The sequence below is a fragment of the Rhinolophus sinicus genome, linkage group LG06 (genome assembly GCF_036562045.2).
Source record: "Rhinolophus sinicus isolate RSC01 linkage group LG06, ASM3656204v1, whole genome shotgun sequence".
Classification (NCBI taxonomy): Eukaryota; Metazoa; Chordata; class Mammalia; order Chiroptera; family Rhinolophidae; genus Rhinolophus; species Rhinolophus sinicus.
This window is the reverse complement of record NC_133756.1, coordinates 52,171,639-52,195,272: the sequence shown is the minus strand read 5'-3', so window position 1 is coordinate 52,195,272 and position 23,634 is coordinate 52,171,639. Positions and strand designations below refer to the sequence as shown.

The following is a 23,634-nucleotide window of genomic DNA, read 5'->3' as shown; positions in this document are numbered from 1 at the left end:
AGCCCCGCAGTGTGAAGAGCTTCAGGATGGGAAATTACTTGTCTTGCGTCTGGCTGACTCAAGAGTGTGTACACACAGCTGCCAAGAACTGGGAGGGGGGGGGGGGGAAGTATTCCAGGTTCCTGGGATCCCTCTCTACTGTGATCCTCACCCTCTGTCCCAACATTTACATACACCAAATCCACTCAAAAGATAATCTTATCGTGCATCGTTCCAGAAAACAATTAAGTATTTCTCTGTGCGTATGAACCAGCGAGTAGTTCCAAATGTCTGGGTTTCTGTGCATTTTGTTACCCTCTGACTTAGGTGAACTTCAGAGTAGTTTAAAAAAACAGTAAACAGAAGGTTTAAGAATCTGCCACAAACAGAGTGTGCCAGCTCTAGGAGTTTGCACATGTATTCAGTGTTCCGTTTCTGAGCTAAGCTTCTGAGTGTGGACAGCTTCGTTTGTACCCTGCCTACCTTTGCACACATGTCTATCAGGTTACAAGGCACTTACAGGCTGTCTCTGATAAACAGTTCCTTTTAGCATCAAGCTGATGACTTCAATACGTTATTCATGCCTCAAAAGTCAGCATGGAGAATTGAATATAAAGGATGATTATTCTACATAAAAAAAGCTAAATTGTGACCGAAGTAGAAAGACATGGATGGATATTACATTCCTACTCCATGCTGGATGGCATCGCGTTTAAATTGCCTCTTAGTCTTAACATTTCCCAACAGATCGGCAAAAGTCCTAGTCTTATATTCCCAGTTGAGGAAATAGGGTCAGAGAAGTTCAGTAACTGTCCCGATGGATGTCTCGGCTAGAAAGTGGTCAAATGGAGAGCTGAATAACAGGTCTTGCCTAAGTATAAAATCTGGGCCATTTCCCCTACACTCTGCTAATTCTCAAAACAACCGTGAATTCTGGGAGGAAAATCAAGACCACCTGGCATCCATTCCTTCATCTCAGAAGGATCCTGCAATTTACATGCTATCACTGTGTAGAATGAGCCAAGTTCCTTACCCACCTGAGTACTATGTACCTTGATCACCCGAGTGGAGGACACTGTGCTCTTTCCCATTATCTACTGCTGGCTCTGTCAGCCCTTTCAGAACTACTCAGTGGCAAAAGTTCAAAAGGTTCTAGGATAGCCACTCATATGCCAAGGTACAAAGTCTGTCCGGTTCAGACTCTAATCAGCTGACTAATATTTGTTTCTTGAATTCTTTTTAACTGGACCTTTTTAAGAAGGAAGGAAAAAAAAGAGGCATGCATAGCCTCAACTTTTAATGAAACTGTTTAAATTTCTCATTTGCCACTTCCTTCTCCTTTAGCACTTAGTCCACACTCACCTGTCAAATAGCGCGCCGCTATCAGCCTCCTGGCAAGCCAAGAAACAGAGCACATATTAAAAGGTGGTTAAAAATCTTGGCAACAGTGAGACTCCAGACACTTGCAGAGAAAGTGAAGGAGAGAGTGCTTTTGTCTTGTGTCCAGATGAACTGCAGCTCACTGGCCCTTCCCCATCACCTCACGAAGCAGCACAGAGTCTGGAGTCCTAGAGCATGAAGGTGAAAGGCAAGGGCAGTTCAAGCGCGATGGCAAGGGCTGGGAGCGGCCGAGATGCATGCCCACCCTTCAGACACACACAAGCTAAGGAGGGCTTCTTACTAAAACTTCCTGAGGGCTCTTAGCACCCTTTTAGGGTCCAGCTCTGCCTCTGCTGCCACCTTTTCCTTCTCACAGTCCCTGGACCTTTCAACTCTTCATCTCTTCACAAACTTAATGCTTCTTCCCAAAGCACTGCCATTTCTTTTCCACAAAGTACCGGATGGGACTTTGAGCCAAGTTCCTTACCCACCTGAGTACTATGTACCTTGGGATGGGAGGAAAGCAGAAAGAAGGGCATTTAGGCTCAAAACTTCTCTCTCATTTAAAAAATGCTGTCAATAATTACCATGTTTTAAAAAAAAAAAAATTCAACTCTATTTTAAAATACCTTTTGGTATTCCTGCCTTCATTTCTGTTACTCATTATAACTCCAAGAGCCTAGAAGGAAAACCTCTGAAGATAAATGAAATTCTTAAGAAAAAGCAAAGGAAACATGCTGAAATTAACCTGTATGGATCCCAAAGTTTATAGTCAGGATAACAGAAAGTCCTAAAATTGCATCAGTTACCGACATGTTTCCTAACAACCACAAGGCCTAAGGATCATATAGTAATTTCCCATGGCTCAGATATTCTCCTGCCCCTTCTGTGTTTCATGGGGAAGTGTTTCTGCCTTACCACTATTGAGCAGAATATATATATACACACACACACACACACACACATATATATATGTATATATATATATACATATATATATACATATTGGTATATATATATATATATATACACATATACATATTGGTATATATATATATATATATATATATATAAACTCACAACCTCATAAGAAGAGAAAAAATATGCTCCCAGGTAGGCACAAATAATACAAAAGATAAAATTGATTTTGGAAGAATACTGGAGGTTCATTTTGAAAGTCTCCATCCCCTAAGTACCACAGTCCCTGGATGAAGACAGCAACATTGTCAGAGCCATTTTCGAGGCCCTAAATGAAGTGAAACGAGGTCACTTTTCAGAGGACTACTGGGTGTGGAGGAAGAAATGATAAATTCATATCTGAAATGATGCTCTGCTTATCTTTCCTCACCTCAGAAAGACCTGACTTTGGTGGTTAAAAAGGTTTGCCATATGATTTCTCTGTGTGAGGATTCTTGGTCGTCATTACAGCTGGATTTTGCAAACAAGAAAATGAAACACGACAAGCTATCTGGCCACCTAAGGGGCTGCTCGCCTGTACCAGCAGCCTTCATGTCAGTGTCCCATCTCTGTCCTCACGTCCAGGGCAGCACATGCAACAGGCTTTGCTGGGAAGGTCTCTGGCACTCACACTCACCTGCCAGCCTCTGCAAAACCTGGGCCATGGATTTCAAGGAAGACGTCCTCAGAGCCAACTGGCTGGCTTGACTGGCATTTGCCCACAAAGGTTTATTAGGCATCTTCAAGGAGCCAGAGTGTCATTTGCCACGGCAAAAAAGTAGCAAGGGGGTACAAATCTTTTTTTTTTTTTTTAAATCTGCCTGCGAGATGGTTCCAGCTCCCTTCTGGGCACACAATTTCTTGATTTTGAGCAAGTTGAGAAGAAAAGCACCACCAGCAGTGCCCCACAGCAGGACTTGGAAGACCCAGGTACAAGGCAGAAAGGCAAAGCCAGAGTGGTTCCCCTAAGTACCATGGCCCTCAGTTCCCTCCGCATCCAAACAACATACCAACTCACCCACGCTGCCCAGAATTGGTAACATTTACATAGAACCCTCCCATGCCCTGCCTCACTGAATTCTCAGCACTGCCTTGACAGGGAGGAGTCATTATCTGTGTGTGAGAAGAAGCAGAGGAGCTCACAGATGTTGTCATTTTCACAAAGCAGTAGGTAATGGAGCTAAAACTCACACTGGGTTTGTTCTTCCTCCTTTTAATTGAAGAGAAATGAGTGGGTACATTTTGGCTGGGGATTTATTATTCTGTGCTGCACATCTTCTACTCAGAAGAATCTCACTTTTAAAACACAACTTGTAATACTTTCTCTCAAGTGCATCATGCTACTTCATCACCTTGCCAAATTTTTGTCAAGTGTAAACTATAAACATGGATTTTGCAATAGGCCAACTGATTTTAAGCCCTAGCACTGTAAGTTGGTATAAATTAGGTTAAATATGCTCCTGGGCTGCAGTTTTATTTTATAAAATAATAAATAAGAAAGATCCACTGGGCAAACTGTGATGGACAAACCTTAATACATTTTTTCGAAGTTTCCCCTCCCATTCTTTGGTTAGTACGCAAATATATATATGTAAAGTGGCCATACTGACTAACATACTGTGATTTAGTGAGCATAAAAAGGGAAGAAAAAAAAAAGCAAGAAACCACAAAAGTTTGACTAAATGCAAATACCTGTACACAAGTTAAGAATATTCAAAATGTTCTTGGCCCAGACTGCTAGCAAGGAACAGCCTTGGGGTATTTACTGATGGTTGACTGTGATGTGTATTGTGTAGACTAAATACTATCCTATAACACATTTTTCTTTGGAAGGCATGTTTTGTCTATTCATCTTCTGTAGTGGGTATGTCTACTTTCTTATTTAAAAAAAATTTTTTTAAATTCTCTTTGGGTATCCATTAAAAAAATAATGTATTAAAAACCCAACAACTTAAAAAGATTGGTCCTAACAAGTCAAATAAACGTAATATTCATTACTAAGAAAATAATGTTCTTAAAAAGGATTTTGAAACATATCAACATTTGTACGATTACACATCTGAAAGTAGCAAAATATATGAGTTGATACGGAATAAGTCACACACATCAATTGAATATATCATTTCTCAATTATCTATTATAATGGAATCTTAACGAAGAAAGGCAATTTATGAATAATTTAATGTGGCAAAATTGAGTAGTTTGATTTTTCATCTGCCTGCAGTACAATGGCTAAGGCAAACAGCATGAAAGGGAACGTGCCTGGAAAATCCAGAAATGTTATTATAAACTTCTGACGATCCCCACATGGGCCACTGTGAGCTGCGCCCTCCACAACTAGATTGAAACAACTACTTGACTTGGAGCTGGAAAAACACACTTAAAAAAAAATTTAAAAACAAAAACTTTTAAAAGATTGCTCATCAATTTTTAAACTAAACAGTGAAACAAACTCCATCCACTTTATATGTACTGATTCGATTACTCCTGACAATAACCCTATGAGGTAGGAGTTACCTCCATATTATAGATCAGGAAAAAGATACAGAGATACCAGTATTAAGTCATTTGCCCAAAGTAACACTAGCTAACAAAACTAGAACTTGTGCGGCCTAGCTGGCCATGGAGTCTACTTTTAATCAATCCATTTTACTACCACTAGGACACAAGTGGATTGGGTTTGCTTTCTCAAGCATGAAAGTTCATGGGGAATGGGCCCAGAATATGGTGGAAGAGTAGAGTGAAAGGCTCAAAGGCTTTCCTTTTTGCAACAAGAATGTAACCACTGGTTGTAGGGAGTCAGGGATGAAGAGCCTGCTACATGTTGCTGAATAAATGAATATTGAAAAGAAATTTGCAGAATGGAAAAGCCGGGACAAAAGGCTGCTTTCTCACCTTGACCAGGGTCCTGGACTACAAGGCTTCAGGACTCTGGCTACAAGACAACTGACCTAGCAAGAGAAGGGAGTGTAATGACCCCATATACTTTGATCTTGGTGAAGCATTTGATACAGTTTCCCATGAAGTAAGGATTGTTAAATCAACTGCAACTTATGTAGCTACAAGAACCACACAGGAGTTAAGCAGGCTAGCAAGAAAAACACTGGCTATATCTACTAGTATGTGAAGAAAAGAACCACAAGGAACAGTATTCAACCTGTATTCAAAAGTAACACAGAAATCATTCACACTGTTATAATCAAATTTGCACAAAACGTTAATGGGGGGTGGGGGGTGGTGAAAAGGGCCAATGAGGGAGAGCCAATAGATTTAGTTCAATTAGCAAAGGGGTGAAGAAAAATGAGAAGTTCAGTTTCATTTTTGTGCTCCCTTTAATTTTCAGGGAGGGGCTAGGATGCCTAATGGGTAGTAACTGCCTCTGGACTTGAAATACCAAGACTAAACTAAGTAAAGCAAGCAATAGCATATTACGTATGTTTAAAATTTGAGGACCTTAGGTCTGAACTTCAAAAACTATGATCCTATTATTCCAACACACCATCAGTAAAGTTCCATGGGAAATAATATTCCTTTCAACAAGAAGACTCTGTTAGCAAAACTCAAAGAAATGAAGGGGCTCAAAGGCTGAATTTAGAGGTCAGATGAAAAAGTCAGTGGTGTATGTATAATCTGGCCCCACTACAAATATGCCGCACAGACAGAAGGTCATGAGAATGGTTTGCAAACACATGGCAGGATAAAGAACAGTGCAGAAGGAAGAGAGAAGAGAGCTAAAACTTGGACTAACATTATTATTTTAAGCATAAATTATAATTTCTAATTTATTTAATGTTGAGAAATCGCTTCTCCCTTGGTAGAGCTGTTTGCCTTCCCAGCAAAAATTATACTTTAGAAATCAGTAGTGGATTTGGAACTCAGAAAATGGCCTAAACCTAAATTCTGGCGGGGTCCCAAGAAATGTACAAGTGAGCATCCCTTTCATGCAGCATCTAAGAGACTTGAGAACTGTAGCCACCATGTCCCAAGTAGTGGACTCCTGAACTGACTCCACAGGAAAAACTGTCGAAAGAGACAGCACCAAGGGAATCCAACATATTCCATTTCCTTCTAAATACACACGAACACAAAAGGGAAATCAGCACAAAGGCATAAAAATGACAGCCGCACTGCATTCTACATATGAATGTAAAAATGACAATGCTCTGAGGTTATTATTAAGTATGTATAGAGAATAAAAAGAAAACCACAAACGGACAGCTCCTTCCCCAAGAGTTGATTACTGGCCCCCTTCCACGGTTTAAAAAGCATCCACACAATGGCAAACCTAGAACTAGCCTCAGCCCGGACCCTGGGCCCCAGTGCCCTCATGCCCACAGGACCTATGCCCTCTTCTGGTTGTGCTCAGAATCACCGGCAGGGACTTCGGAACAGTTTCTCAGGCCCCACCCCAGAGCTACAGCATCAGATTCACTGGAGTGTGTGTGTGTGTGTAGGGGGCGTGTTCTCAGCATCTGTACATTTAACAAACTCCCACGTGACTCAAAGGTGCAGCTCAGTTGAGGAATCTCCATTGCAGACATTCTACTCCCTGTTTTACTACCACCAGAACTACTCAAGTCAGAGACTAGAGCAAATGATTTCCCTTCTCAAGAATCTTTAACGGGATAACCTTCAAAGGCAATGGAATGAAGTCCAAATTCCTTAGCAGGACACTCCAGGCGCTCTGCAGTCTGTCCCAAGCTACTTTTCTGCCTTCCTTTCCTCCCACACACCTCACTCTGTCACAGCACTATTTCCCAAATGCAGCACATACTTCTTTTATGTCTCCATACTTTCCTGCCCTAATGTTCCCTCCCCTCTCTCACCCTTTCGCTTCCAGTTGCCATCTTTTTCATCGTTCAAGGCCTTGTTCAAGTTACTTTTCTTTGTGAAACAGTCTTTGATCCTTCCAGTCAAAAATCAGTCTCTCCCTTCCTCTGAGCAAATGTCCGAAAGTTTCAGCTTGTGCAGGAATTACAGCATATACTGCATGGTACACTGAATTATACTAAGTTGTTTACCCACTATTCTCCCCCCAAAAGCAGGGGCTTTCTTACTCATCTTCCATACAGAACTAGGTTCAACGTTTAGTTCTTCCAGTTACTTACTAGTCCTGTACCTCTTGGTAGGTATTTGAACACACTGAGCCTCAATTTTATAATCCTTGATTTAGAATCCTTTTATAATCCCCCCAAAATGAAACCTACCCTCATGACTGATGTGAGGACACAACACAAGAAGTGTTTGGCCCAATGCAGACCACCTAACATGCACCAAAATGACAGCTGTTGTTATTAACTTTTGTTTCCTAGCTTCCTAGAATACATTGCAGACATGGTAAGTGCTCAAAAGGCATTTGACAGAGAGAGAGAGAGAGAGAGCAGAAGCATTTGCTTTCAAAGTAATAAGCACTGATTTCTTAAAGTCCTTTCTCCTTCCCAATTTTGTTCTGTTATGAAGGGCCTTTCATAATATTTCTATTGAGAAGTCATCTCTTACTCCCCTTTCTTTCCTTCAAAAATCAAAGTACAAAATCCTAAGGAACAAGCCCCGTCGGCGTCCCTCCTCCTCCAGCCTGGCTTTTCAGCTTTGCCCTACGTACAGTAACTGCCTGCAGCCACAGTGTCGCTGCCCAGAGAATCGCCTGCTTCACCCTCACAACAAACAGCACTTTGTTGGCAAACTGGAGGGGAGCCCAAAGTAGGAGGGGGAAAAACCAAGGAGAAGCAGTTTGGGCCAGAGAATGAGTCGCCACCCACACCATCGTGCACACTGCAATACAGGTAAAGAGAGAGCAGGGAAGTTAAGTTCAGAACGCAAACCTTCCCCAACCCCTCAAGCATCCACCTCACCCACTCACCCACGGAAAATGACTTCCAAGACTCCCAGAGGACATGCTGGTCCACTCACTGCCTAATAAGCATGGCTACTGGTGTTAGGAAAGTACTGTTACACAGAATAGTTTCTTCTCCTCACCAAACCAATCATGTTGCCGTTATTAGCCCTTCCACCATTTGCAGGGGATGCAACCCAAGTCTTGAGAAATCCGAGGTCACAGTCCGTAGAAGAGCGTGCCAGGACCAGAACTCAAGGCCTCTAAGCTCCAAATCTTTGGTCCTTCCCATGGCCCTATCGTAATTGTGAAAAGCAATTTTAAAAACGTTTTCAGCAGCTCAGCAAATCCACTAGTTGTAAAGGTAAAGGTTTCTGTGCTCTTAAAAACAATTCTGGTGCCAAGAGTGACGGCTGTCACAGCAACAAGGCCCCAACTGCAGCCCTGAGAATGGTCAGTCTGGTATTTTAGTGCAGTGCTCCAGAAAGACCCGTCAGCTTTCTGTTCCTAGATATAAATTGTCTCCTGACAATTTTGCTCGTCCGTTTCATTTGGGGAGGAGATAGGAAGAAAGGAGTATAATTTTCTTCAATTTTTAAAATCAAACCTTGATCCTAAGTTTAAAGCTGGGGTCATGTGGAAAGCAAAAGAAGTTTCTAAAGCAAAGATAATGACCCTTGTTGTAAGAGAGTACAGATGCAATAATGCAGTCCTCAAAAGCACAGCTCCTGAGGCCACAGCTACTTGGGTTCAGTCCTTGGCCGCTCACGGTAATTGGGAAAGTGCGGCCAGACTGGAGAACGGGGCCTCAATTTCCTCTGCTACAAAATGAGCTGTTGGGAGGAGTAAATGAGCTAATACATGTAAAGTGCCCCCAAACAGTGCCAGGCACGTGTGAGTACGACGTAAGTGTTTCCTATTATCACTTCCAGAATAGTCTCTACGATTCTGTTCTTTAAGTGTATTAGGTTGGTGCAAAAGTAATTGAGGTTTAAAAGGTTAAAAATAATCGCAAAACCTATAATCCCTTTTGCACCAACCTAATATTTTATAAATAGGGAAAGAAGACTTCTCGTACAATTTGTTAATCCGTAATGTCCCAAATCAGCACAAAGATTATTTACAAGTTTCACTTCCTGATAGGATCTTCCAGGATTTCCATTCTGTGGACTAGAGTCCCTAGAACAAACAGTGGAATTTGAAGAATTTTCATTCTTCCCAGCAACAGTGCCAGCAAATCTGTACCCATGCTCTCAATAACTACAAACCAGCTTCCATAATGAGAAAACACAAAGACCCTTATTGCATTAAACGAATGTGGGGGCACATTTTTAAAACGTGTTTTTTATTTCTGAAATCAGCCAAAGTGTTAAACATGTAACGTGACACCAGCTGACAAAGACGTGGTTCCAGTCACACAGCGATGACCGTCCTAAGGACTGGAATAAAACCTGCTGATGAATCAAAAGGTTTCTTTCCCAGAAAATGCTGAAATTCCAGGAACAATGTGCTATACGTGGGATGATTAAGAGAAAAACGCTTTAAAAAAATCCCCTCTCAAGCGACGAGTCCAGACTGAGCTAGCAATAGAGATCTGCTAAGATAGCACCTCTCCTCTCTTTGAAACAGGGCATGTGTACAACAAACAATACTTACACGATGGAAGGATTTTCCCCAGAAGAGCAGATACAACTAAAGACAGAAGCACTGGCAGGCTGATAACAGGGCTCTGAGGGCGTGTCCTGCACAGGGGCACCCAGCCAGGGAGAGAACTGAATCTCAGCCTGCATCGTTCTCCAAGCAGTGGGCCCTGACCGAGCAAATGCAGCTTGCATGCACTAACGCCACACAAAGGGACTGTGCCAGCTGCTCCCGGTGATGCTGGACACACTAGCCCTCCATGAGAAACAAGCTGGTGTCCAGTGCCAGCTGAGAGCTGGGGGCTGCCATGCATCCCCACTCAGACAAAGCTGGGGTGTGGGGGCAAACAATGAGGGTTGGTTTGTGCTCGAAGATGCCAACTTTCTACAACGCAAACATTTCTTGGTTTACTCTCTGATATCAGCTGTTCTGTAGTTAGTTCCCTCTTCTTTTCCTCATTCTATATTCTCCCTTCTGACATAAACCCTTTCCCTTCTCTTTCACTCCAATTCTCCTTTTGCAGAAGCCACAACACAAAGTAACGGGCACACACTAGGAACAGCAAAACAGCACTCTGCCCACCCACACAGAGCCTGCATTATTTCTAAATATTGATCGGGTCACAATTTTCCCTTTCTCATGTAAGGGCTCCTCTTTGTTCTCCCTCTCTTCCCTATTACCCCCAGATCATCTTTAAGATACAGAGTAATCTTTCTCTTCCCGTACCTTCCCGGATAAATGATCTTTCCTCACTTCCAAGTGGCACTTACCACTTCATTCTCTTACCACCGGGCCCGCCTGCACCCCCACTCCCCGCCCCCCTACTCAGGTCATCTTCTGCTTGATGCTACATTCCCACAGCCTACACATTTCTCCCAGAGTCTACGACTCCTCAGCAGGACAACCCCAAAACCCCTTCCAATGCATCCATACCAAACTTAAAGGGCAGAAATCGTTACTATTAAACTGATTTTTAAAAGTGTATTGTGCTTTTATTCAACTCCTATACTTCTGTTTACCTGGCCACTAAAGGGCTATGCACCTCTAAGGGTCAAAGCCCACAGGCTGTTATCTAGCCCACAAAGCTATTTTGTTTGGTCTGCAGGAAGTATTTAAAGTATCGAGTTAGCCAACCTTTTAAAATTAGGCGATTTTAATGTCATAATCCAGATTTCTGGTTTGCAGTGAAAAATCAGAAGATCTGGCAAGACTGGCCCACATTCCCATATGGCAACAATTGGCTGCTGAATAGATCTGCTGAACAGACCCCCTTTAGACAGGACCTGCATTTTCTAGTTCAGCACATGCCCACTGCCCCCACTCCATCACCCTACCCCAAGGTTGAGTACCAGCTGCCATAAATCATCTTATGTGAGGCCCACATCAGGCAGCATTTGGTATTTGCTGAGACCCCTGGCCATTAGCTACTAGTATCTCTCTCTTTCTCCCCTTCTCCGCGTGTGTGCACAGGAAGGGGTGCATTTGTACAAGCTCTGTAACACTGCAGACCATTTCCCAATTTGTGTTTTAGTATTGGTTACGTGTTAATATGTAAAATAAAACCATTACAGTAGAAACTCTAACAGAATGAATTCACTCTACTGAAAAGATTATAGTTGGGCATAATACCTCTCTAAATAAAACAGACTATGTATAAATATATGGATATTTATTCATTTATTCACTAAGAGGATATGAATAATGATTATTTGTTTTGACTGCGTGTATTTGTTATAGCATTCACTCAACAAGTATTTGGTCTTAACACCTTAACAAATATTAGCTCCATCTTTATATATTTATGTACAGTAGTTACTGTAGGGTCAGACCTAATTATGAGGAAGGTGTTGAGTGTGTACTGTTACAAGTGGCATTCTACCAACAATTGGTGATAAAAGAGAATAGGGCTAGAGAAAACACCAAAACAAATTATTTAAATTACCCTCTCAATTCTAGGATCAATTTTCCCTGAAATGGTGTTACCAATGGGTTGGTATTTTCTAAAACTACTGTGCGCTGACCAAAACAGCCGCCTGGAAGCCTGAAGACCTGGGCACCACTACTGCTCTACTCTCCTAGCTGTGTTCCTACGTTTCAGATCTGACCCATAAGTGAGGAGCATGAACTAGACAAGCTGTAAGATCCCTTATACCTCAAAATCTGATTCTCCTTTTTGTCTTTTTAACAGAAATATTAATAGGTATTATAAAATGAATGCAAAGAAAGATCTAAGAGAAATGAGAAGAGTACATTAAATAAGAGAATGGACTTTGAAAGAAACAAGACTAGTTTCAAACCTCACCTCTACCACTTCTGTGTGATTTTTTTGCAAATCACATGACGTCTCAAGCCTCAGTTACCTCTCAGGCTTACCTCATCTGTAAAATGAGACTCAGACCACTGTCCACTGAGGATTGTTTTGAGGATTAAATGAGAACGGATGTAAATTCTATGGCACAGGTTTGGACAATCAGTGAAAGCCTAATAAATTGTTGTTATTATTATTAACTTTGGGTATTCCGTAATTGTTCAATTGATTCTTGACCAGTTATGTTTACAAAAACGAGTTATATCTTATAACAAACTGATTTTAAAAGCTTATTCAGTAGGGTGCCATTGAAAGCATCATGGAGGCCATTTTCCAGAGAATTTTAATTTTCAAACATTTCCTAAATTGGGTTCTAAGAAAAGCAGTGAAGAGAATTTTGACAAATGGCATTTCCTGGGTCCTGACCCAATGTCATCGATGGGCCTGGTCTCCACTGAGTGAGATCTGGAGAGGAACCTTTCTGTTGGGCAACATCTTTCAGAGAGAAGGGGGGCTTGCCTTGCACTTCCTTTCTTCTGTTTTGTAGAATTCACTGCAGTATTGGTGATCTCTTGATGCTGAGATTTAGCAATGGGATTTAAGGGTGGCTGAAGCTTTCTCTGGCAAAGTTCTGTTACCAACAAGCAGAAGAGGAAAGTAAACATGTTTTTAAGACATGAAATGTTCATAACGAAATCGAACATTGGTATTTGTGAGCCTTCTCCAATAGCAGGTGTCAAGAGGAAGATACCGACATCTTGAAAACCTGAGAGCAGTCGTAGCTCCCAGACTTTTGATTTCATGGACCAGTAAAAAAAAAAAAAAAATCTTTAAAAGGAAAACTGTCATCAAATTGCCAGGGTGACTAAGGAATGACACCAAAAAGCAAACCATTGCTATCCTTTCATAAAAGAAAAAAAATACTAACCCCTTAAAGTAGGAAGGACAATGCAAGCTATAAAAAAATAAATAAAAATAAGACCCTTTTAATTGAATAAACTTAGCACTAAAATTAAAACTGAAAAGCTTGTTGCATTGTCTCGATTCTCATTTTTGCACAGGCTGGTTCAATTGTCATCACAGACCCACTCAGGAAATGACTGCTCAAGAATGGATTGCCAGGCGGGCCCACCATGTCCTCCAGTCCAGGATGCAGTGTCTCACAGGGGCACCAAGAACCACACTGTGGCACATCCACTGTCTTGGTCATCACCTTCCAAGGATACAGATTTATCTTCAAAGCTTCTTGTTTGTCTTAATAATCAGTTGTGGGATTTCACACCTGGCGTGTCTCCATTGTGGGATGTGGACAGCCACGAATGTTTCAAGGCCTTTTTGAAGGTATCTTGAGTCATTGCCCCGCCTTTACATAGGACTATGTAAGATGGTGGTTCTCAGTCTTGTCACATCAGAATCACTTGGGGGCAGGAAGGGTTCTTTTCAAACTGGAACTCCAGCCCCAGCCATTCTGATTCAATATGTATGGGGAAAGGTCCGGCTGGGCTCATGTAGCTTTAAAATACACTACTTCCTTAACAACGTGAGGGTTAGGGTTAGGGGTGCCAGCCACCCTCACAATAAAAAATCCACCGATCACTTAAATCGGCCCTCCACATACAAGCATTCCCAACTTCAGATAGAAACTGTATTCCCCAGAATGATTCTGATGCCAGCCACGGTTAAGAAAAATTGGTACCATATTTTTTTGCATCCATCCTGAATTTATGCCTTATAAAGCTTTGAGGTGTACCTCTTCATGCATTCCTACAGGCGACAAATACAAACGGAGGGCCTGCCATATGTGGGACACTAGGAAATCAGAGGAGAACACAGGTACACCCCTGCCCTCAGCACAGAGTACGGGAGATGGAGACAAAGAAGCAGGCAATTGACACACCACATTCAGGTTTGCTGGGATTAGGTGACTAATCCAGGTTTCCTTGGTCCCTACCCTGTGATTTCATGGGCTTCAATAACATCTCCTCCCAGCGGTCGTCTTTCTAGATGCTAGAAATCCAAATAGTTTTTTATCAGAAAAATAAATGGACAAGGCCCTGCTCGCATGGTGCTTCCATTCTAGCAGGAATATCTACAATTTCTCGGTGCCGTGACATTGGTCATTCCAGCTCCGGTGTCTTTCCTAAAGTCCGGTGCCCATGCTGTGAACAAAGCACAGCGGAAACTCAATTAAGACTGTGTTTTCTGTTTTGTTTCCAAAATCTTTTTTTGGAAGCTTAGCATCCCGTCCTTTGTAATCTCCAACAGCAAGTGGAACAACATTGTGAAAATATTTTTGAAGCCCTTTCTTGGGTTTTCCCACCAAAACACCATCCTGTGAGAGTTCCATAGTTTCCCCTTTAATACCTGACCTCATATTTGCCCACAAAGAAACTCACCTGCAAATCTTCTGATGACTAACACACCCCAGGATGGTTTCCCTGGAGTACATCCCCATTGGTTGGATATTTCATAATTCAGAAGAGCTTACTGTCATCTGTAAACCTAGAAAATTCCACTGGGTGCTCCTTCTTTTGGAGCAATTATGTAAATAAGACCTGAGGGACCCCACTGTTTACACAGCTCTAAGCAGAAGAGACATCTTTTATCCTTAGAAATCTTTTTTTTCTGGAAGTAGGTAGTATACATGTTATAATAATACTCAATATTTTGTATTATCAATAGAAAACGAAATATTTTCTAATTCTAGCACTTTGTGAAAATAGAGTGCCCAAGAATTGCTAGTCTTTTTTTTTTCCTAAGAAAGCTTTATTTGTGGCCTTAGATAGGCAGATAGAGTCAAATGCTTGCCCTGTCACTACATTTGTAAGCGGTAGCTAATCACATCACCTGCCTGTGCCTCGATTTTCTCATCTATAAAATTCATGTGTTGATCCCTTCCAGCTATAAAGTTCTATCTTTCTATTCAAAATGATACACGGCATCCTTAATCCCAAGGGGACTTCAACCTTGATAGAGCCTTTGAAAATATAAAAGAACATCATCTAAAGGTTTTCAAATATCTTCCCACTCAAGAAGTCTCAAATATTCACCAAACATCCCTTCTTCTCCCAGGAATATGGATACTTCGTCTCCAACGACCTAGATCGGTTTCCCATGTGGACCAGTACGGAAGGGAGAGCAAGCACACTGTCCTATCTGGACAGACAACACACCAGCAAGGGCTCGGGCACGATAATCATATAGAACCAAGAGGCTGCACACGTTGGCTCTGAGAGCTGGAATTTTGTTCTAGCACTCTCAACACTATTGGATGGCTGCCACCCGAGCCAAATAATTTATTTAAATCTAGTTTGTTGGAGAGCTCTAGAACATTTGGAGAATTGGGCACCAAGTCACTGAGGATTTCTGACCTGCCTGCTTCAAAAGACATTGAGAATGGTAATTTCCTAATGTCTTCTCAATGAAATCTGATAAGTGTGAAATTACATCAGTGACAAGCTAAAGCCTAGTTCTGGGAAAATGGCTTATTTCTAAGCCTCAATCCTCTCTCCTTCTCCAAATGTAAAGCTGTCACTAATTAAGTATTTTGGGCATACTAGCAAAAAGAAAAGAAGAAAAGCTTAGCCTGAGTGGGAACCAAATTTATATACATGGTTTTTGCCAGTACCAGTTATCCTGTTTACCTCTTCACAAATTTCAAAAGCAACTCAGATCTGGCAAGCGTTAGATTTGAACAGAACATCAGAATTTCTCTGCTAGATGTCTTAACAGAATTACAAAGACCACAGAGGATGGAGTACAGATTTCAGAACCTTGCAACAGACTCAAATAATTTAAAAAGGGCACCTCAGCTAAAAACATTAGCAAGAACTAAATGCAACATAGTTTGGCCATGAACACAAATTTCTCAGAAGACTCTAAAGTCAGGGCTAACCAACCCCTGGAATTCACTTCTATCACTAAGCACCCCCAGCTCTCAAATAGGACCAGAAGTGCCAAACTACTAGGTTTCGTGTAGTAGTATTAATATTAGTGACTACAAAGCTTTTGGCAAAGTCATTCCACTCCTCTCTCATGATTAGAAGGCAGAATCAAGATTTTAAAATCTCAAAAGGACTAAAGACTGGACCAAAATAAACAGGATAGCACTGAACAGGGACAAAAACCAACCAAACAAACCAAAAGACTTCCATTCAACTAACTTTCTCTCTCTCTCTCTCTCTCTCTCACACACACACACACACACACACACACACAGGATGCAGCAGCTCATACAACAAATATCTGGGAGTTTTGACTATCCAGAACCTATACATGAGTCTGTGCTGAGCACTGGTTTTTAAAAAAAACAAAGGGCAGTTTTGTAAGCTTAACCTGCAGTAAGTAGATGCTTATTCCTTGGTGTCAAGAAACAGCTGTCGTACTATACTCTGGGGTGACCACATCACATCTCAATTACCACATTCTATTCCAGACACTCATCACTCTCCATGAGATGCTGACGAACTGACAAGACACCTAGAAACCATGTCCCATGCAGGACTGTGGAAGAGTTGGGATTATTTTGCATTGAGAAAAGTTAATTAGGGGGAGGGCGACATCATACTGTCTTTGTGCATTCAAAGGGCTATCCTATGGAAGGAAGTGGGCAGTTCCAGAGCAACAGAATCCATGGAAACAAAGTTTCAAGGAAGCAGTCTTCAGCTCAAATAATAATCACACACACAGTCCAAAGATATAATGACATGCCTTCAAAAGTACAGCAGGTCCTTGAATAATGTCATTTCATTCAAAGCCCTTTCATTACAATGTTGATGAGATGCCACAGGAACTCAACACTTGTTTATATCAATTAGCATATGGTAAAATAGGCTTTTTTACGTATTGTTTCACTTAAAGTTGCAGAACCTATCGAAGATGCTAAGTGAGGACACTTAACAGAGTTCCCTGCTCCTTGGGGAGTTTAAACAGAGGCTGCCTAACAAGCGTAAGAATGTACTAAAGTTAGACCAAGGCCTCTCTAAAATTCCAGTTCTGATTGTGACTCCCTGCTTACCCAGTATTACACTGCCCTGCTAGCTCATCTGCCATGATCTCTTGAAAATGCCCTTTTCTTATGATTAGGATTTGCCCAAATCCTCATCACATCAGGCCTGAGCACAGCAGAAGTCTCCTGGATTGGCTTCCTAACCTCAGTGTCTTTCCTCACGCGTCAAGAAGGTGATGACCTTCAAGGCCTATTCTGAGACGTAGCTTCTTTACAGTGGCCTTTACGTTCACTGTCTTGAGCAGGGTTCCTCAACCCTAGCACAACTTACATTTTAGACAAGATAATTCTTTGTTGTGGGGCAATAACCTGGGAACTGGAGGATGTTTAGTATCAACCCACACTAGATGTCAGTATCACCTGCCTCCCAGTTATGACAAGCAAAAATGTCTCCAGGCATTGCCAAAGGTCTGCTGGGAGGCAAAACCACCTCCTGTTGAGAACCACTCTTCTTGAGACAAATGATTAACACCACTGTCCTATGGTTCAAGTTTTCCACTAACTAGATTCCCTCTACCTTCCTTCATCAGTCACGGTCTCTGCTCCAGCCAGGCAAACCTATTTACTATAGTTGACCTCTGACAGACCTCAAAGCTTCCCCGAATGTGCGCTCCTTCCTGCTTCTCCATGGAACACAGCACTTCCATCTGGCTCCATACAGCCTTTCCACTTCAGTATTCCTTGGCTTCCTAGACAAATTCAATTGTTTCCTTCTGGTGGTGTCCTCATGCGCACTTGTCTTACCTGCCCTCTGTTAGTTCAAAAATCTTCTCCTTCCTTATTAAGGCATCATGGCACCACGCACTCTGGTTCTCTGCTTACTGCTGACACTCAATACTGACTGCTGTTTCTTAGAACGTCAAACAGCAACTCCAATTATGCACGAAAATACAACAAAATCCCTTCCCAACTACCATTTCAAGAACATATGTGGTCATGAGTACAGTTTTGACAAAACTTTACTTTTTCATAGCTAGTGCTAATTTACTTACAGTACTGAGATCAAACCAAGTCTCATTTCCAAAAGATAGCTACCAAAACAATTTAGCTATTGGGACATGACAAAACATCAAAATTTTCTAAAATCAATCAAAAAAGCTCCACACAATATGAAAATAAAGGGAAAAAAAGCCAAGTTTTGACCACTTTTTTTTTTTTAATTCTGTAAACCTTGGCAGGGAGAAAAAGATACAAATATGGCTCAATACTTTTACTGTGTCATACGCTGCTCAGCATGGTAATGGAAGAGTCTGGGGTACTGGGTCACCTAAGGACAGTTTCTTCTCCAACCTCCTAAGGTGTTAAGTTTTAACCAGCAAAGTACACACACACCTCAATATAAATGAGCCAAATCTAAGATCAAATATTCAAATACATAAGTAAGCCGTGCCAATTCAAGATTTTGAATTTTTTCCCCCTCATCTCCATGGACTACTTAATCATTTCATGGGAGCCTCCCTAAATAACCTACAGAGACCAGACACTCCAAATCAACTTTGCCAGATCCGTATTTTAACTACCTAATTTTCATCTCATTTTCATCTCAGGATCTTTCCTATCTCGCTCTTGCATTTTTAATGTTCAAGACAGAAGCAACAATTCTAATCCTGTCCTAGCTGATGGTAGGTATTTGTTCAGTATTTATGAACTGTATAAACAAATGCTCTCTGAAGACCCCATTTACTGGTTATGGTGCAAGATCGTTCTCACAGGTTTGTAAGAAGCAGAGGCCTTACGAGTTTTGGCGGGGAAGGTCTGAATCACTGTCATACTTGGCACTTGGAAGCGCCCTTTGGTTTTTTATGAGGTATAATAAATAGCACTCACCATTACTGTAGACGGGAATTCCCTCCCTGTCCAGACTCTTGCAACGTCCAGTCCAGCACAGAACACAAAATAGGTGCTCAATAAACACTGACTAAATGTAATTTTCTAATTAAAGCTGCTAAGTTTCCAGACGTCAGCTCTCTTTACTACTGTATCTCTCAAAATGTGTTCTTATAGCTTCCTTTGCCTAACAAAAAATATTTTTCAAAGTCAAGGAGGAAAGGAAGAAATCTGCAAAGCAAAAGCAGCTATGTATGAGCCCAAGTAACTCGAGTGGGCCCCACGGCCGCCGGCTAGGGCTCTCCAATATCTATTCTCTGTTTACCTCCTGAGAGATCCCTCCCTCTCACCTTTGCACTTTTTCTTTCCAGAAACCCTACCCCCCAACCTTGTGCCACACACTCCCCCCCAAGTGCATACCCAGTGGGATCCCACACCCCACCTCTCCCTCTCCAGCAGGGACCTACCTCTCCTCCCCTCGACCTGCAGCAGCTTTTCTTCACTGCGGTTGGCTTTTAAAGAAATCAAAAACCTTATTTCTTCATCCGTAAGAGATACCCCAAATAAAGGACCCCAGAAAGAGGAAGGCCCCTATCAACCCTCCAGTAAGCGGAGGTGATGGTTATCTGGGCAACCGCCCCCCGCAATCCTCCTTTCCAAGCCCCTGGGCAGGATTCGAGTAGAAGTCCCGCTCCCAAGTGCCCACGCTTCCAAACAAGCTAGAAGCGGATTATACCGGTACCCAACCCGGAGATGGCCCGCGGCGGGCTGGGTGCACCTGCGGGCCCCCGGCTCCCCCCTCCCAGCTCTGGGGGCGGGCCGCGGCCCTCGATTCCCCGCCCAGCCCACCCGGCGCGGGAAGGAGGCGACTGGGAGGCGTTTCTGGAGAAGTTAAAGGGCTCACCTTCTGGGCACCCGGCCAGCAAGGCCAGACACCAAACACCCACCTCCAGAAGGAATCAGCGGAGCCCTACCCCGGTATCCTCGCCCTTCAACTGGGCGGAGGGAGGCGAGAGAGGGGAGCGCGCGCAAGGGAGAGCCGGAGAGAGGCAGGCCGGCCTCTCCGCCCGCAGGGCCCACCGCCCGCGGCCCAAGCGCCCGCCACTCCAATTGCCCAAAGCGGAACAATCCTCCGGGCCTGAGGGGACAGAGGTGGGAGCCTAGCCCGGCCACGCTCGCCTTCCGCTACCCCCTTCCCTCTCCCGTTCACTGCGAGTTTGGGCCGTGGCGCCGAACCTCTGCGCCGAGCTGGCGCGTTCCGGCTCCGGCGCGGCTCCCACCTGCGCAGCGCTCGGCCCCTGCCCGGGAGAGGTGCGCACCAACCTGGGGGGCAGCCGGGGCAGCTTGGCCGCCGAGCCACGGCTTATGCTGAGACGGGAGGTGGCGGCATCACCTGCGGCGGGCGGCGGCTGCACCCGGACGCGGCGGGGCGGCGAAGGCGCGCGGCGCCCTGGACCCTGCTCCCGCGGCCCCGCCCGCGGCGGCCACCTCGAAGCGCGGCGGAGGAGCCGGGGCACCACGGGTGGCGGCAGCGGCGGCGACCAGAGCAGCAGCACATGACTCTGTAACGGGGGGAATTAGACAAAGCGTAACATGGACTCCGGGCCCGTGCAGGCGCTGCTGCTCCGGGACCAACCGCAGCTGGCGAGCGCCGCGACTGGCTCCGCCGCAGCCAATGGGGCGGGCCTGGGCCTCCATGTGATTGCGAGCGCTTTCCCCCTAGTTGCTCTGCCGCGCCTTCCGAGGGTCGGGGCGCTTCCGCAGCCCGACGGGCGGGCTGACCAGCGCTGGATGTGTGGCGAGTTAGGTGGCCCAGGGTCGGGGACTGGTGGCGAGAAGCTGCGAGACGCCGAACAGGTGCATGGGGCGGGAAAGAGCGGCAGCCGTGATCGCGGTCCCCGCAGTACTGTCAAACGCCCACCTGGGCAGGGCGCGGTGCCCCGCAACCCCTGTCTGGCGGGAGCGAGGCAAGGTCAGGAACCACTCCCCTTCCTAGGTCTCTATCCTGTTGATTACAACTATCCTGTTGATATTAAGACTTGGGGAGAAATGCAATGAAATGGTAGGGGAGGATTTGCGTAAAAATCATTTAAGCGACTTCCAACCCTTAGAACCAACTACTTACCTGGGATTGGGTGCCCACACAACTTTATCTTGGCACGAATATTTTCCGAGCTTCATTTGTTTTTTCACTGCTATTAAAAATATACTGGAGAGTCAGCTCTTTTAATCTGAGTCTGCCCCCCCCCCCCGTTTTGTGTGTGTGTGTGTGTGTGTGTGTGTGTGTGTGTGTGTGTGTGTTTTGCCGAAAACGTCTTGTATCTGAAGCAGGCAGATGTAAAGTTGGCCTCTGCTAAGAGGTGTTTTCCAACTTGATAGTTTTCCCTCTTGTTTTTGTTGTAAGATCAAAGTACGCATATTTGCAGTCTTTTTCATGGCTGGGGAGGAGCAGAGGTCAAGAAATAAAGTCAGAAGGGATGTTTGGAATTGTTTGCTTTAACGAGACAGATAATTCCAACCTAATACTTAGATAACTCCTTTTATCCGAATCCGCCCATTTCTGTGAACAATGGGAAGTTTCACCTCTCTTCTACAAAATCTACATGTCAGTGAGTGTTCAATCAACGTTTACGGAAAAAAAAAATTTTTTTTTTAAATGCTCTTCAGTCCTCAGGAAGGTGTGGGTTCAGATATAGTGATGCATTAAAGAGCGTGGTGTTCTAGGGTTTCAGGAAAGGCTTCAGAAAGAAGGGGGTGATAGACCTGACCCTTGGATGGTGAGCCCTTGTTCATCAAGCACCGGAAGTAGAGAAGAACCCCCCTGACAGGGAGGAGTATGAACAGAATGGTCCACCATACACTCAAGGGACTGTCCTAGACTAGTTATAAGATGACACTAGATTTTGAGCCCTTCTGACCTCTTGCTTTCTCACTTTCCTTGCCCTGTCCCTCATGCCAGCAGCTTCTTGTATTCCACGCACCCAGCCAAGAAGGAGGTGTGTGGGCAGGAGCTGTGTGGCAAGTGATCTAATCACAGTACCGGATTTGCTGATCTGGGAGCTTAGAGCAATTTTAAAACTGCTAACATCTAGTAGTGTGCTATTTTGATTGAAAACACCCTACTATTATAATTAATTTGAAATGTTTCGCTGTCTGTAGACACACTTTGTGCCATGTTTTCAACTTCCCTAGGTTTTAAACTATGATTCTAGATTTGAGAGAAATATGTTTTCAAGATCAGTATAAGTTGAGTAAAGAAAGAAGTAATAGAAAACAGTCAAATGTGGAGAAACAAGAATGTGAGTATAAATTGGATAAATCCCTTTGGAGGACAATTTGGCAATTTTTGACAAAATAAATGTGTGCTCTTTGACCAGACAATTCTACATCTAGGAATTTATACTTTGAACAAATTTTTGGCCAAACTTATGTATTTCAGAAATACACCTATTTTCAAAAAATACATGTACAGGTGTGTTTATTACAGCATTGTTTCTAATAGTGGAAACATAATGGTGTAAAAGTCTAATAACAAAATCCCAGGGCTGCCTGATGTCTCAGTTGGTTAGAGCGCGAGCTCTGAACAACAGAGTTGCGGTTCAATTCCCACATGGGCCAGTGAGCTGTGCCATCCACAACTAGATTGAAGACAACGAGCTGCCGCTGAGCTTCTGGAGGGGCAGCTGGATGGCTCAGTTGGTTAGAGCACAAGCTCTTAACAACAAGGTTGCCGGTTCAATTCCCCCAAGGGATGATGGGCTGTGCCCCCTGCAACTAAAGATTGAAAACGGTGACTGGACTTGGAGCTGCGCTGTGCCCTCCACAACTAGATTGAAGGACAACGACTTGGAGCCAATGGGTTCGGGAGAAACACACTGTTCCCCAATATTCCCCAATAAAAATTTTTTAAAAAAATCAAACTTAAAATAAAAAAATCCCAGTAGGGCAACTAGTTAAGCAAATTCTGCAAGAAATGTATAAGAAACCCTTAAGAAGCTATTAAAAAATAAATCTACTTGTTCCAACATGGAAGAATGTCCAAAATCGGTAAGGGAAAAAAGATGGTGCAGAACAATATGAGAAGTATGATCCCACTTTTATTTGTATTTCTTGTCTTTTTATACATATTATTAAGTGTGTGCTTAGAAGAAATCGAGAAGCATACATAACAGGCAGTTACAGTGGTTATCTCCGGATGTGGGATTACCAGGGCCATTCACTTTCTATTGCAAAGTTCTGTGTGTTTAAATTGTTTTTATGTTGAGCACATATTTACTTTGATAATAAGAAAAGTAGTAGTATAATTTTTTTAAAGATAAAATTGGTAAGAGCTCTACCAATGACAAATAATGAAAGATCACTCTGATAATCTAGGATATAAAAAGCTGTCCGCGTCCCGTTTCCCCAAGAAAAACAAATGAGACGGAGGCAGCAAAGGACAATAACTGATTGGACATTGGATTCAAAATTAAGAAATAGGATTTGAAAAAAAAGGAATCTGAGGCTACACTAGGCATGTCTCCAGGAATGAGGTGGCAGAAACACAATAAGGCGTGAAGGCAGGTCTAGTTCACCAAACCTTACAGAGCACTTACTGTCTTTTGCTGAGTTGTTATGCTCAGGAATGGCAACTGTTCCAGCACATGGTAAGTCTGTATCACACTAATAATAACAGTAGCCACAGGACTTATGATGGGCCAG

At 43.3% G+C, this 23,634-nt stretch overlaps 1 protein-coding gene across 4 annotated transcripts in view; it reads right to left on the bottom strand.

Annotated features, from left to right (window-relative positions):
- Positions 1 to 20,547, bottom strand: part of LRRC8D (leucine rich repeat containing 8 VRAC subunit D) — a 110,850-nt gene extending 90,303 nt beyond the window's left edge. Inside the window, exon 1 of one of the 4 annotated variants that reach the window (XM_074335115.1) lies at positions 20,257 to 20,547. The gene's annotated coding sequence lies outside the window, so the exon portion shown is untranslated. Of the gene's footprint in view, positions 1 to 1,341; positions 1,504 to 19,400; positions 19,678 to 20,256 lie in introns of those variants that run through there. The other 3 variants (XM_019753240.2, XM_019753246.2, XM_019753251.2) reach the window with 3 other exon arrangements.
- Between the last annotated feature and the right edge of the window lie 3,087 nt (positions 20,548 to 23,634).